Genomic DNA, 12,669 nt, shown 5'->3' on the forward strand with positions numbered 1-12,669 from the left:
CTCAATTACAGAAGTCATTTAACTACTGCTCACTTTACAGCAGTTTTCTTTTGTTTTGTTTTATTCTTAAGTCTTTAAATATTGGTTTAGTGACTTGCCAAAACACAGTGGTTCATCTCAATTTTTGAATTTGTGTAATATTTTAAGTCTTTGCAACATTTTCCTCCTAAGAGACAGAGAACAATCTCTTCATTGACAGTGTTTGCAGCTCTGTTGTTGTGTTTTCATGGAAGCATGAGAAGAGGCAGAAAGATGCAGCAACGACAGCATCTAAACGTCTCTCAACTTGGGCTGTCAGTCAGGGGTAAAAAGGGCATTAATTGTTGCCATGACAACCGTACATTACACTGTTTCCAGCAGCTTAATCGATGCCCCAAATAGTAGCTTAGCTGCATACAGTAGATGGAAATTATATTAAAAGTAAAGCAAAGAAAAGGGATTAAAAAGGCCCCGGTAGTGCCACTGAGTTACGATGAAGTGTGTACCGGTAATACTCCTGGTTTGTGGTTTCATTAAGATAAAAACAGTTTTTTAAAACCTCCACATCGACTCTTTCTACTTAATTAAAAACAAAAAAATCTCTTGATGATTGTCCTGCCCAAAAAAGTGAATCGATTCAGTCTCTGTTGTCTTTGGAGGAATGGTTGTTCTCTCAAAACGCAGATCTTGTGTCAGGCCACCCACTGTTTATTTAAATTGGAGTCCTTTCGACATAGAACGCAGAACTCCCAGGAAGGAACACACAGCAACAGCGCCAAAGGACGACTGGCAAAGAGTTAAAGATAGCAAGGGGCTGCAACAAATTTGTTTTTTTGTAATCTTAGGCGTCTGTCCATCACTGACACACACACATCGGTCTTTATCAAAACCCTCATTTAAATCTGGCCAAACTGGAAAGCATGTTCATGAGAAAAATGCACGACTGAGCTCCACAACAGAGCGCAGCCTTCGATCAGGGAGGTCAAATAACGTCAGCTGAGGTCTCCAGTCTCTTGTAAACAGTCTGGTCCACAACAAGTATTATCTTTACACCAGAGCATTAAACTTGGAGTCAGCTCATGGTTTATTTTAATTAGTCATTGAAATGAGTAAAGAGCAGCCTTCAGGATGAAAACAGGAACAGAACTGAAACACCATTTTTTTAATCAAAATGTATTATTTTTGTATATTTTTTTTATGCAAAGTGAATAGATGCTTTGTGTCCATTAAGATCCTCAGATACATTCAAAGCATCGAAGGTTGTAGTGGAAAATTTCAACCTTAAGTAACTTGTCCTGGCCTGTCCATTAGATGTTGTTTTTTTTCCTTTTGGCATCTATTCAAAGGAAATATGTAAGAAAAGATAATAGCAGCAATTGAAGCCCAGAATTCTCAGTTTCTCTTAACTGCTGTTCTTAAAAAAGAAAAGAAAAGTCTCTGCATCCCAGCAATTTTCTGGTTTTCTTCTATCAAGCAGCTATGCAGGAAACCATTTCATACACTGCATGATGTCCGCTGGCATTCAGCTGTGATTTAAGGCAGATGTGTGGACGTCTCCTGGCTTCAAGACCCATGGTCCTCATCCAGTCCCGAACCGGGACCAAACTGAGCAGGGATGCCTGAAGAGCACGCTCGACAACTCAGCTAAAGACGGGACGCGAACTGTTCATCCAAAGCTTTTATCTGTGCAAAACAATCCTGAAACAGCCAGTCTGATTGCAGATTTGTCCAAAATATAATGCAGGTTTCTCACAAGTCAAGTAATTACCACCAGAGGTTTTGACTTTCTGTTGACCACTCTGATTATAAAGCATCTTTCACATCTCCACACACAAACTACAGAATGTGTGGAACTTGAAAATCAAAGCTGTTATTAAGACTCAAATCAACATTCTTTGAGTTTTCCGAACTCAAAGACAACAACATAATCAGTGACCACAACATAAGCAGCTCTATGATGCTGATAAATGGTACATTTACTGGTAGAGGTCATAGTATTAATGGCAGTTTTGTTACTCACTAAAGGCTGAGTTTGGTTTCCCTGTTCAAAGAAAGTATAGGCTCTGCTCAAGTGCTCCGAATAAGTTTAAAAACAAACAAACAGCTGTAGTAAATGCTCAGGAGGGTTAGGATATGTGCCGTTTTCATCATCCAGTTGTTTTCATTCATCATCACCCAGACATGCAACATATATTGGTTTTGTTTTGACATCCTGGCAGCCACTGGTCACCTGACATGAACTTTATCACCGCCGCATCTGCTTGTGAGTCAATTTAAGCTTAAAAGAGTTGAGGCTGAAAAAGTTTCCAGTTCTCCTACTGATAAGACAGTTTTTTTCCTTTTTTTTTCAGGATTGCAGCCAATTTTATTATTTGAGTACAAATGGCAAATTCCAGATCAGATATGGCTTTCAGTTCTTGGACAGAAGGACTGCTTTGATTTCACTGTTTGGGTATGGAAATTGTTTGGCCACAATTTTACATCCTCATGTGTCCACATTTGGCTGGTGTTGATATTTAGTCTATCACTACCATAATTAAAATCAGATCCTTCAAAAAACAGAGTCCAGGCACACTCAGGATCCTTTACTGGAAAACTTGCAAAATGTTGAATTTGTCATCAGTAGTTTAAAGCAACAGCTCTGATCCAATAACAACCACACGAGCCTGGTAGGTTTGGAAGGAATAAAAATGTTATTAGCCTTAGAAAATAAAGCGTCGCAAGGCATCATATCCAGAAAAGTGATCTAAACTATAATAATCCAAACAAAGTAACAGAAACCAAGCCTATGTGGAAGTTAAGGATCTTGAATACAGGAAAATTTACCAGAAATCAGAAAATGGCAATATGAGACCAGGTGTGAAACAAGGCAAAGAGTAAAGTTAACGGGACGAGCTAAATGAGAAGTATTTTAGAATAAAACAAGAAGTAAAGAGAAACAACATACAGTTCATGCACCTTAACAAATTATGAGTCACTAGCTTTTCTACAAATGTAGACTTTACCATCCCATACCCGGCCAGTCTGGAAAGGTATGGCTGCTAAAGTAAATTTGTCCTCCTATTCTCAATTTTTATGATATCTATTTGAGTCAATTATGTAAGTCATTATCGATCATGGCGGTTCCCATACAGATAACTGTTTGTGGTTGCCACTCACTTAATTGTGTGTGTTCAGTTGTTGCTAAGCAGCTGGCCATCATCTGTCCTGTCTTCAGTTTCCCTGCCAACACACTGGCACGGTTGCTGCTGTTTGAGAGTAGTTGTCATAAAATATTAATTACTAAGGTATAGTTAATGAAAACTAAATACGCATTATTTGTCATTAATAATTTGTTATGATCGGCTTATGCCATTAACATTTAATTATCTGTAGTGTTATAAGTGTATATAGAAGCCTAAGCAGAAGGATTTGGGATGGTATGGAAATTTTAATTTTTACATTCACTTGCACATTTGTTTCAGTGCAGACATCATAAACAAATAACATATTTGTTATTTCACATCAACTTAATATCTATTAAAGTAAAAAATCTTGTTTTAGGTCCTTAGAGCATCTCATATAAACTGGTACAGCAATTTAGGACGAGCAATGAGATGATGCCGGCAGATGATGTTGAAATCACATGCTGACAGCAGGGGACTACAATCATGATTTGGTAAAAAATTTGGGCCAAAAAACCCTTGTAGAAAAAAGTGAATTAAATAAAGATTGGACATGATTGTCCTATTTCTTTTTCAACAATGCATCGTTAAATGATTACGGTACTTTCTGTTCTATATGGCGCACTTAAAATCCTTAATTTTTCTCAAAAACTATTGCGCCCTATGTGGCTGTGGTGTGGCTTATGTATGAATGTTGTACGTTGTTCCAACCTCACACTAACTTTAGGTGTTCGCTAACGCTGGGAACGATGAACCAATCAGAGAACAGGACGTAGTACTACGTTTACGTCCGCCCCTTTTTATATGTGGAAGACGAATGATTTAAAAAGTGATTGTATTTTTCTATATTTGTTACAACTGAATGATATTCTGGGTTATTGTGAATGAATTGAATAAAGTTTGACTCACCTGACTGTTTCGTTTCACTTTATATGTTTTATCATGCACCTTATAATGCGGTGCGCCTTACAGTCCGCAAAATACCGTAAACAAATCTGGAGCAATGTCAGTGCATAAAAGGTCAAAGCTTGACACTAGTGAACTCCACTCATTCAGACAACACTGCAATCTAAAACTATCCTTTATTAATCGCTGATATGATCACAACTGCAAAAGGTTACTTTGCGAACCCGATATAATAAGTTACCTGCACAAATGGCAGTGAAAAATGTTCTGTTCATGAAAGAAGCCTCATGTTATTGTTGTCCAGGGTGGTGTCAACCTCTCTGGACTCGGAGGGATCGGGATGGACTGTGATCAGACGAATCAGTATTCAGATCTTTATCAGAAGAAACCGGCACAGTGTTTTGTTCCAAAGACAAAAAACAAAAACCTCCAGAGGTTTGGCCAGGTCTGTAATAGCAATCTGCAGGATGCTGCCTTTAAGATTTATTTTTCAGTGGTGTCCATATATTTGAACAGGCCAATAAAAACAAAAAAAAGCTAAACATTTTTACCCTGTAGTGTTGAACACTTGAAGTTGTGTTTGCAGGACAATAAGGAAAAATAGTAACTTAAACCTTGATTATTTTCTATCTTCAGTGCAAGAAGGCATTTTTAAACTGTTGTGATAAAGTCCTGTTAAAGTCCAGTTTTATTTATAAAGTATAAAGAAAAACAACAAAGTTGACCAAAGTGTTTTAGACGCAAATAATAATCCTAGAATAAGGAGTGGCAATTTCACAAAGGGGTAAAAGTTTCTCACTTGGAATGGGTTTGCAGGCCTGAAATCCCCCAAAATTGGTGTGTATTAATAAATGAAATAAAGTTAGCACAAAAAAGTTAGCAAGAATTGCTGGGTTATTTCTTTAAATTTCGATTGTCAATATCATCCTAACATTTTCTGATTTGGAGGTGGATTTAATTCCCTTTATGTGAATAATATGTTTATTAATTCCCCCACTCTCCTGCCTTAATTAATTCCTGCCACATTTAGATTCTTATAATGTTGAATGTAGAATGTAGAATGTTGATTGTATTCATCAACGTTGTTATCACAGGGCTGATTTTCACAATGAAGCCTTATAGGAGCATGCAGTGAAGCTCTGTGGACACAGTGATTATACCTTTTCTAGTATGATAAACCTTCCTCATATTATTTATTTCCCTGCTGTCGTTTGTCTGTATAACTGTATCATGTAACATTTTAAAATTTAACAGACATACTAACATCAGTGGGTATAGAAAATGGATGGATATATACTCACACACTGATTAACAGCTCCCTTTGAGGCACACAGCGCATTTAAGCACCATTTTTTTTAAATAAATGCCAGAATAAATAAAACAAAACAAAAAACACATCCTTGTGTTCTTGTAATAAAATCAATTCACTATCAAAGTCTTCATCAGGCTGAGAAAAGCAAAAATATGTTTAATTCAATGTCACATTCCTGTATCTGGTAGTAAAGTGGACCTAAAGCAGATCCGCAGCAGGATGTTTTCTCAACCACATTGAACCAACTGCAATAGATTATTTTATTGAGTCATAGACATTTTATTTATTATTTTACATCAATTTTATTTTCATTTACTTAAGAATTAAGAATGATTATGTTTTGGCTCTTTTGATCGGCTGTGATGTCACATTCAGTGGTTTTAGTTAATCATTTCAAAGTTTTCTTTCGGATGTGATAACCACACTGTTTTTTCATGAAGCATTTACATTTTACAACATTGACAAAACTTGCACTTTTACAAAGCTTCAATTTTTCTTGAGCCTCATAGAAAAAAAAAGGTACAGTTAGAAAGTCTTCTCTTTTTTTTGCCATCCATAGAGAATCTATCTTAGCTGTCATGAGGCAGGTTACACCCTGGATGGGGCCCCATCCGATCACATGACCACTCGGTCAGTTTTACCAGAACATCAATCTTTCTGGACTGTTGAAGGAAGCAGGAGTAACTGGAAACATGTTAACGCCACAATCTGGATTCAAAGCTTTTCTTGTGAGGCAATAGTGCAGGACACTGCACCACCATCCTGCCTGCTGTAGTTTGCAGACTGATCATTTATCAATGCATATGTTTAAACAATCTCAATATAATAGATTAAAATGAGGTTGCAGTAAAGTGATAACTTGTGGATATACTAATTTGCAAATCCAAGATAATTTATTTGCAGTGAAAAACTATTCATTGCTAATTTGAATGTTGTAATATACACACAGGCTGCAAATGACCTTAATGGTTTTGTGGAAGTGAGGCGCATTTGATCCCAATTAAGAAAGATACAGTATGAAATGGATTCCAGTTGAAAACATATTCAATTCAGATGCAACAGCAAACAAAAGTGAAGTACATTTGTTGGATTTTTCAAGGTACCATGAAAATTTTAGATTCATTCTTTCGGGATAATCCAGGAGACAAACAGGGCGTATTCAACTGAGTAGGGATCAGATGACAGCCTTTGAAAATTATTGCACAAGAGTGCACATTTGCAGTAAAAATTTGCAGTGAAGAGAGGAAAAAAAACAACTCCCTGCAGCAAACCTGCACGAGACAGGATCAGAGCTGGTCTGAACCATCACAATTGTTTTACCACCTTGAGGAAAGGGGACTTCCTTTTTTGGCTCTTGCTCCATCTTTGCTTCGACTTTGTGTTGTAAATTCTTTCTAAAGTCATTGTTTAAAGTCTGGGTTCACTGTGTTTGTGTTGAACGTCTACACCTTTATGGCCGTTCTTCCGACACCTCCGGAGCCCTTTTGCTCCAGCCGCTCATTTCAACACTGCAATTTTCTGCATCCTTGACTTATGGTTATAACTTTTCCAAATAAATTCACTCCTACTGCCATCGACGGTAATTAAAGTACCACCGCAACAGTAGCGGAGTGCATGTTAAAATACAGACATGGTACTATGTTTGACGTTTTCTTTTTTAAGCAAGTTTGGCTGTTTTATATACCGTCAGCTTCTTGGTTCTTTTGGGCTGTAGCCTTATTTGCTTGTACAGTCTAAAAGACAAAAACAGTCTAAAAGGTTTAGAGTCAAAATGAATTTTCTTTCGGTCTTATTAGTCTATACATGAAGACAAAAAACTAAATGGAAAAAGGGAAACTCCAGAAAGAGAGTCAAAATTTTACATATACTGCATTCAGTTTGTCCTCATCTTGGGAGATAATAACAAGTAATACGGCATTGGATTGTCTCAGAGGGTAGCAGTTAGATCTTTGAGCTGAACTGGTCTCACAGTTCACACACTCTGCGTGTGTGTGTGTTTGTGTGTGTGGTCTTATTGTAACTTGGACTGAGATAATATGACACTCCAGCTTGCAGGGGCACTTCACTGGAGAGATTCAACACTGCTCAATCACAAGCATATGCCATTGTAACTGTTAATCACCATCAACATACTGTATATATTTTTTGTAATAGTTGTTTCATTGTTCAGCTATAAATATAGTATCTGAAAATTGGTTTATATATATTTTTTTCTTTTTTTTTTTTACCTTGTCTGTACACATTAATGATTGATACCATGAAGGTAGAAACCAAAGGTATATATATGTGCATTATTACTATATTTAATATATATATATATATATATATATATATATATATATATATATATATATATATATATATATATATATATATATATATATATATATATATATATATATATATACGCATACATATGCATACGCATACATACATATACACATACAAACCCAGTGATTTTTTTTTTTTGGGGGGGGGGGGGGGGGGTGACGACATCCACTGCCAATCCAGGAAGCAGGAACACACGGAGACACACGTCAAGCACTGGAAATCTGCAACAAAAAACCACAAACAAAACACGAAACCGGCACGGAGCCGACCAAAACACGAACAGCAATCGACCCAAATCTTGAGATCTGATCGCAGTCTGAGCTAAGCTACCGCTTCCGCTACCTAACCCCAAAAACTAGAGAGCCAGCATGCAGGTGAACAAGCCAGTGTGTATGTCTATGTGTGTGTATGCATGTATGTATATGATCATGCGTGTGTGTGTGTGTGTGTGTGTGTGTGTGTGTGTGTGTGTGTGTGTGTGTGTGTGTGTGTACATGTCTGTGTGGCTATGTGTGTGTGTATGTATATGTTTGTGTGGCTGTGTATGTGTGTGTATATGTATGTGACTGAGTGGCTATGTGTGTGTGTGTGTGTGTGTGTGTGTGTGTGTGTGTGTGTGTGTGTGTGTGTGTGTGTGTGTGTGTGTGTGTGTAATAAACCAAACAAAGCTCCACCTGAAGTGTATCTATAGTGGGGGAGGGGGGGGAGCAACCCCGCCACCCGCGAGACCAGAGGCCGACACGGAAGAACCCGGAACCCAGGCCACCGGCAACCCCACAGAGGGGAGAAGTAGGAGGGAGGCAATTGGTTTATATATTAACGGACATGTGTATTCATATTAATTAAACAACCAAAGACAAATTCCCTGTCTGGCATGTTCATACTTGGCCAATAAAGCTTATTCTATTCTTACAAGAGTCATTCATGAGTTATTAAGACAACTGTCTGCAGTTGTGTAGCAGGTTTTAACAGAAACCTACATTTCTCTTTCTGCGTTTTTTAAATTGGCACCTGGATTACTGAACTAGGCCCGAGGGTGCAAAAGATGATCAAACATGCCTTCGTGGAAGGATGGGTGCTTATGCAATTATAAATGAAAGGATAATCAGGTTTGATGTCAGAGAGGGGAGTAGAAACATGGGCCTCTGTAATGGCAGGTAATTACAGTCAAGCTCCTTTTGGGGACAGAAGAGGGAAGGATTATTGGAAGAGTGCTTTGTTTATATGACGTCTCACCATGGTAACATATGAAAACATATAGGCGGTTAAACAAATAGTTCGTTGATAGTTTTTTCTTACCATGTTGTCACTTTCTGCAATGACAGACCTGATAACATTCATGTGACAATTGTATAATTTACTCCAAGCTGTCTGTGCAAAACTCTTGCAGGCATGAGTACTTCTTTCTCAACATAAACTGTATTCTTGTAATTTGCTGAATAAACAACACTGTTATTGCACAACTGTGAATCTCTAGGACAAATCCCTGATTTCCTTCTTTTATTGTTGCTATGAAAAAAAAGCCTGCATCTTGGCTCAGATGTTTTTTGGATAAAATGCATAGTTTCGATGCATATTTTCTCTGTTACATCATACTGTAACCCCTGATGTGGAAATTCCAACAAAATTCATGAGGCTTGGAGGAACAATTACTTGGCCTCCCGGCCAAAATCTCGTATCTGACACAGAGTGGAGCTGCCATTTCCAAAGACGGGACTGGCCAGCACTGCGCTGCACCTCCAGAGTTCAGTTAAAAGGACAGGTTGACTTCAGTTAAACTCATTTGTTATCACAAGGATTGTGTCACTGAGAAAAGATTATTGTGCATATATGAGTTTCTTCATTTATTTACTCTAAATTACAGATTATATTAAAGAAAAAAAACCTGTTTTTTTTTCTTAAATTAAACATAATCGGCAGTATCCTTGTTTATAGCTTTGTAGAATATTGAGTTGCGTCAATTCTTTGCAAAATTAGGCACACGGGATGAGAGTACCCAGAATAAATTATTCTGTTTATCACACCCCGTTTCTACAGTGCATACAGTTTTACTCTCCGTATATTAGTCCTTTTCAGGAAGAAGAAAAAAAGGAAACACTGTCCACTGGAGATGGATGTTTCTTTGCATGAACAGGTTTTTCATTTTGACTTGCCGAAAACTTTACACTCTGGTTCCATTTAGACGGACCACACAACATCTGCAAGCTGTCTAAAGAGTTAGAGTCTGATCCTGCACCTCTTACTCATTCAGATGCTAAAATACAGCTGGTGTTCACTATTTTGCAGATGTACATTTTCACACTAAACTCTAGAGATAAAAATGAAAAAAGACAGACAGCAATGGCGAATGGGTTTCGTGCCTCTCATCTCAGTCGGATATTTTTAAAGATAAATGTTATTGTCAGACATTCTTGGAATGCATGTGTGTGCTGTTTTTCTCCTTTGTACCATTCAGAACTAATACTATCCCCGAAGAATTTCGAAAACATCACAATAAGAGTTTGTTAAGGCATCTGACAGTATCAGTTCCCACCAGCTTAATATATTTTAGAGGTTTTGACAAACATACATTGTTATTGTTATCATTCACTCTTGAGAGGTATTCATATCTGCAAACACATGTGGCTTTGGTGAAGCCATAGTCCATGAATCAAACATGTAGTGAAATACATACTAAGATCAAAAGATGCCTCGTACTTAGCATACCTCACAAGCAGATATTATGTTTCTCACCGAGGATGTTGTGACTTTCCTGGAGCAAACTCTGTTGTCTATGGGCAAGGATTTAAATGTAGACAACCAAAAATCTTTGAAAAAAATTTAGAAAAAAAAGGAGCCAGAAAGCTTTAATTAAGTCATAGCCAATGCAATGTTGGAAAAAAAATACCACTGAAAGTTCCCATTTAAAAAACAGCACTGAGCACTGGCTGCCCTGAGCAAATGACTGCCGGTTCTGAATCCAATTGAAAAAAATCTAATTAGTTAACCATATATTTTCATAAAAGGATGCAAATGACCTTAAAATGGCAGATAAAGTGAATTAATAATTATAAGTTCACTAACTGAAGCTCATTTAGTCTAGCATACTTATTAACATCTGTAAAGAGCTCAGTAATCAGGATTACTGAGATTACTGTAAGTTAAATATAATGTTCATTAAAAATGACGCACTTAAACACACTCAGTACTACGGCAATATACTGTAGAATCACTGTGCAGCCTAACATGGCAGAAAACCAACACAAGTAAACTCAAGTATATGCCTTTTTAGGTTTTTGTCTGCTTTTGAACAGCAGGAACTGGCATTGGTGCTTTAATTTATTAATTCACACAAATGCAAAAACGGCAACGCTCTCTTGCATCAATGACAGTCTGCATCCCCGACGGTTACAGCTGACTGAACATGATCACTGTCACAGACCTTTAACCCCAGCCTGACGTAAGACCCTCCACTCTCTTGCCATCTCCTTTGTGGCTTCTTGTTCCTCCTAATGGATCTTTTCAACTATTGCGAAGATGTTTTTAGTTATTTTAACTCAAAACAATAACTGAATGGGTGACAGAGTAAGGTTTACCTATTTTAAAAGCAGTTCTAACACTATTAGAATTTACTGTGAGGAGAAATTGGTTGTACCTCACTTAAACAAATGATGATCCCACTTTTGATGAATATTTTGAAAATTCAACATAGGCTATTCACTTTTCATCATTCCAACATTAACTACAATTGGTGAAATCTATTATTTTATGTGCATTGCAAGTCATGTAGAACTTAATTTAGCAGTAAAAGAAAAATTGTAAATGCAACATGCATTTCATTGCCCCTTTTGAGGTTGTAAAGCGACTACTGCCTCTATTGTTTGAGGGCTGAGAGGGCTTCCCTTCACTTGTGCACATCAGTTGGTCATTTAGTGTGTAATGGAGTTGCTCTTTTCACAGACCGTACATGCAGACTCACTCTTTCATCAAAGTCCCTGCTTGCTTAGACAGAGAACCGCTGGACGTATCCACAAGTTTGAAGGATTTGAAGAAGTTTTTCACAATCCAGTAAATGGCTCAGAAGAGAAGAGTGTAAATGACGTCAGGACTTTGTCCAAGTACCTTCTTGAGTTTAAGAACCTGATTTTCTGTTAAGAATTAAGTAACTTGTTGTTTGAGAAGACTACCCAGCACCAAGCTCCATGTTTACAAGTCAATATACTATGCAAACACACATACTCTGCAGGAATGCCGTGAGAACATTAGATAGCCCAAGGAGATGAATGCTGGTCTGATCAGTGCTGTTGTAATCCGATGAGGCTAAGCTTCAACAGTTTCTTATGGGATAGAAGAGAATCTCCCTGCAGGGTCTCATGCACAACCCTGAACACTTAAAATATCACTTCTTTGATCATCACTGGCAGGTAATTATTACCAATAAGAACTTTGTATCTCAAACTTTTTGACTTTGAAGCTTAAGTCAGTATTGCACAAAACAACTTTCCTTGTTGCATATGGACTGCTTTATCCTGGTTTGTTTTATAGACTAGTAAATGACAGTGGACACATGCACACATCCACTAACAGATTATGGTAAAATGGTCATATACCTCTGAAAAAGCTCTGTCTTGTTTCACTGTTGCAAGTCTCCTGCAGCCTTACTGAAATATAATCCAGTTTGGGTCCAGTTCCACAAGATGCCAAACAGGGGAAGAACTATTTATTCCAAACAGTCCTCTCTGAGTCTTGCACTTGTTTGAAAATTGTTCAGTAAGTGAGTGAGACGCTCTCAGGAGCTGCGGGAGCTGCGTGGCTGCAGACCGCCGCAGGTCCTAGTGCCTGTCTGTCTGAGAAAATAGCTGTGGTTCGGGAAATTGTATACAAGCAAATGGCATTTTCACATTCAGAGGACATTGCAGACAAATTGGCGCTATTACTACCACTACTATTTTTACGGAAGAGTATTAGGGCCATGCAGGAGAAAAAATATTTGAGAGG

The 12,669-nt window shown here is 37.6% G+C and overlaps 1 protein-coding gene across 4 annotated transcripts in view; it reads right to left on the minus strand.

Moving 5' to 3' along the window:
• The window catches only part of ngfb (nerve growth factor b (beta polypeptide)), a 29,089-nt gene extending 16,673 nt beyond the window's left edge, over positions 1-12,416 (minus strand). Inside the window, exon 1 of one of the 4 annotated variants that reach the window (XM_061728436.1) lies at positions 12,282-12,416. The gene's annotated coding sequence lies outside the window, so the exon portion shown is untranslated. The remainder of the gene's footprint in view (positions 1-12,281) is intronic. The other 3 variants (XM_061728434.1, XM_061728435.1, XM_061728433.1) reach the window with 3 other exon arrangements.
• Positions 12,417-12,669: the final 253 nt, after the last annotated feature.

Source organism: Cololabis saira, chromosome 8 (genome assembly GCF_033807715.1).
Source record: "Cololabis saira isolate AMF1-May2022 chromosome 8, fColSai1.1, whole genome shotgun sequence".
Classification (NCBI taxonomy): domain Eukaryota; kingdom Metazoa; phylum Chordata; class Actinopteri; order Beloniformes; family Belonidae; genus Cololabis; species Cololabis saira.